The 3,927-nt window shown below is 32.7% G+C and overlaps 1 long non-coding RNA gene across 1 annotated transcript; it reads right to left on the bottom strand.

Annotated features, from left to right (window-relative positions):
• Positions 1–1,711: 1,711 nt before the first annotated feature.
• Positions 1,712–3,447, bottom strand: LOC133517128 (uncharacterized). The gene is made up of 2 exons (XR_009799332.1): positions 2,996–3,447; positions 1,712–1,971 (listed from the first exon to the last, which is right to left on the bottom strand). It is a non-coding gene; the product is annotated as an uncharacterized LOC133517128 (long non-coding RNA).
• Positions 3,448–3,927: the final 480 nt, after the last annotated feature.

The raw sequence follows: 3,927 nt of genomic DNA, 5'->3' as shown, positions 1-3,927 counted from the left end.
GTGGCTATTACCTACTGTTTTTTTTATTCTGTGGCACTTATAATGGACTGCTAACAAAGATACTTACGAAATCAAAATTAAATAGGTACATAAATAATATTATATCCAAATATCATCTACAATACCCTTCGAACAACACCGGCTTCCGACACGTCGGAAGGGAGGAGCCCAAGCGATATCTTACCATACAAATCATTCTGCCATTTTTTGCGGGGGGGAACTTGCACACAGTCGCATTTCTCTCACTACATACAAAATCCAATGTGTAATGATCACACACACGTCAAAGACAAATCTTGCACACCTCGATCTCTTTTTGTGTACGAACGAGTCACAACATGCACCGCCATAGGTACAGTTGTACCTATGCTTCGCCAGAGGGGAAATAGTAGGAATGCCGCCTGTCTTCCTGGTGTTGCTCGAAGACAATACCGATTTCTTTGTTCAACTTTTTTTGACAAATAAGATATACTTATTCTATCGAAGCCTGGAAAAATACGTAAGCATAGAGTGCTCACTCCATACATCAGTTTTGTTACCAAAACGCTTATTCTTTTCGTAGTCGACATCTAGCATCGAGTAGCGGAATTATCAGTAATGCTACTTGACAAAAGATATTGCGACGAACGAAAAGTCTAATACTTAACAATTTTTAGCTAATATTATAACCGGATTAACCGGAACTCTATTTTCAACTCCTTCTGCATATAATGTTGGTTGTAAATTATTGAGAAATATAATTTTCGTCAGTCGCGACACTTGAGACATCTAGTGTCAAGTAGCGGGACTAATAATTCCGCTAGTCAATATTAGATGTCGACTACGAAAGTAATAAGCGTTTTGGTAGGTAACAAAACTGATATAATGAGCACTCTGTATTTTTTTCTCTATGGTCGAACTTACTCATCTGTAAAGCTTTGATCTCGACGCTCGAAGTCTCATTTAATTTATACAAAATATTCAAATCATCCTCGTTTTTAAACAAACGAAAAGAAATAACATGATTTTTTCTGTTTTTGTTTCTTTTTGGAATTTGATTATTATGTATTAGATAATTCCTTTGTATTACGAAAATAAAAAAATATAGAATGTAGAAGTTAAAGCCATTCCTTCAGCTAAAAGATACTAAAAGTTTAAATCTTAACCCTTGAATTCATGATTTTTTTTCTTTCTGTCCGGAATTGATATATTATTATATGTGACACGTATATTTTAATGATTGTGGAAAAAATAGTAAAAAAAACAACAATTTTCACTGATATATCACTGTTAGAATTCACATAGGCCCCATATTTTGCCCCGTATGGTTATGATGCTTGCTCTGGTCTACGTGACAGCCGTTACTATGAGAGTGTCTGACTCTTTCGATGGCGCGGTGATAAAAATGACTAGAAAGTATTAGAAAAGACCAAACTTTATTAGGACTGGCCCAAGTAACACAACACAACAAGCGTTTTAACAAATCACCCTAGGACTTATGTAGAACAATGTAATGTAAGATTTATACAGTGATAAATATTTAACCGGTAATGTGGAATACTTTTTTCTAATTCAGTTATTGGTGGCGATCATATTTATGTAACATATGGGTAAGGTCGCAAATAATTGTAAATCAACACACTGGAAGATATAACACACTGTAACACAATAACGCACTGGAATATTGTAAAGCTTAGTGCTCATTTGACTATGTTAGGTTAAAAAAATGCAGTTACAATTTTATATATTTATTTTATTTGTACGAAATTCAAATCCACTAATTAACAATAGGAAGCAAACTTTTCATTTGCATTAGTAATAACAAAAAATAATTCGAAAAGCTAAAATAATCTTTGTTTGACGTCATCATCACAATAAAATTAATGGTTTACGTTCGACTGAACTGGGCTCCACATACTATTAACAACATAGAGGATTTATATATTTTAGCCGTTCCCTGTACTGTTTTTGCTTTTCGGCCGGAGTAGGCATCTGAAACAAAATAAATAAAAATAATAAAACACCGGAGACGTAAATCTAAAATAAACATCAATAAGATAAATGACATCTTTGTGTTTTCATTAAATATTGTAAAAGTTAAATTTTTAGCAGACTTCCAGCCCATACCCATAGCCGATAACATTCAATAGCCAACAATATTCTTCATACAGTTGCGCAACGAATACACCGAGATGATTTTAAAGATACACCATGGATACACCAATACAAAGTTTGATAAATATCGCACATACCATAATCGTTATACACGGTGCTTAGAGGAACCCGAAAGATTTTAACCACGTACTTCGGAGGCCAAAAGAAGGAAAAAATGTTATATCAGTTTCAGTAAATTACGGCAAAAAAAAATTTTTTGTTTTTTTTTTCAAATTTTGAACGTATTTGTACATAAAAAGTTCATATTATGGTAAAACTGGCACTGAAAATATTTTTTTACGATTCTTTTTTGTAAAAACTAGTTCTTGCAAAGGTTACTTGTCACTTTTTGACTTCTATCAATAAGAATATTTAGACTACTCCCCATAATGTCATCATCGCGATCAAAAAGGCGTTTTGCACTAAGTTACGATAAGAAGATGTTTTTTTTACATTGGTATTAACTCTGAAACTAGGCGAAATCCAGAAAAGTTTATATGACATTTTAGTCTCTAAATGTGATCAGTAACACACTGTCAAAATCTTTCGGTTTCCTCATGTAGCACCGTGTATATCTGCATAAAGTTACACTTCACTTGTGAGAATAACATAACCCTCATTTTGACTTCGCCAAAATCGGTTACCTTTCGTGTACAACCACCTTAAAAAATTCCGGTGTGTGACATAACATACCAACATAACACACATAACGAACTGGAACAAACACACTCGAAAATTCTAACCTCAACAACGAATACCAGCCAGAAATTTACTTAGATTTCAATTTAAACCACGAGTTTACTCAGTTCATTGCCTGTACTTTCATAATTCGGGGTGTAATAAACAATAATTTCGTACTTACCTTATACAAATCACAAAACAAATGCCCGAAACATGCGCACTAAAACCAGAAATTTACTGCAGATGACTATCGCGACCACAAAATGAATAGTGATGTGAAAAGTGATATTTGACAGTTTACGTAAGGTGTTGCCACACCTAAAATTGGTCGAATATGTTGCCTAGTCGAGTAAACCAAAAATCTACCGTAATATCAAATTCGAATAACACACTAGAAACATTTTGGAGACACGTTTCAAGATTATGTATTTTGTGTTCTAGGATTGCTTTATTTAAATAATGTATAGATTATTACACGACATTTTTATCGCTATTAAAAGGTACAGTGGAAATTTAAATCCACTACACATATTTTTTTTTCTATCCAAATTATACTATTCTTGGGTAGTAAGGAGACAATTATTTTTTCTATGGAGGTTGTATTTTGTTCAGTATAACGAAATATTTTTTATTTTTGTAGACGACACTAGAATAAATCTAGTTATTGCTACGTTAAGTTTAGGATATAATTACGATATTCTAATAAAACAATAATGATTTTTCATTGATTAAGCACCTTTTATTCGGATGAAAACGTGGGCTCACTTCAAAATGTTTAAATAGTACATTTTTTTACGACCTTACCCATATATGTTTTATGTGTTATGTTAGAACTTATAAATACTTTATAGATACTTTTTATATATTGTTACCCTACTCATAGATTTGTCTACAGAGTTTAAAACCGCTTTCCAAAGTAACAACCATATAAAACTAAAGACTTATGTCAATTTGTCATTGCAAAATTATAATACCAAAGCGATGACACTTGACGACGTAAACCTTCTTCTCTTCAATAAAAGTAGCGTGGCCAAGTATCCAGTGGTTATTAATTTTACCGATATCATTAACTGTAATTAAATAGATGGCGAAGTAAATAGCATGAGGTCTCGC

Source organism: Cydia pomonella, chromosome 4 (genome assembly GCF_033807575.1).
Source record: "Cydia pomonella isolate Wapato2018A chromosome 4, ilCydPomo1, whole genome shotgun sequence".
NCBI lineage: Eukaryota > Metazoa > Arthropoda > Insecta > Lepidoptera > Tortricidae > Cydia > Cydia pomonella.
The sequence above is the reverse complement of the archived record's forward strand: the minus strand, read 5'-3'. Positions and strand labels throughout refer to the sequence as shown.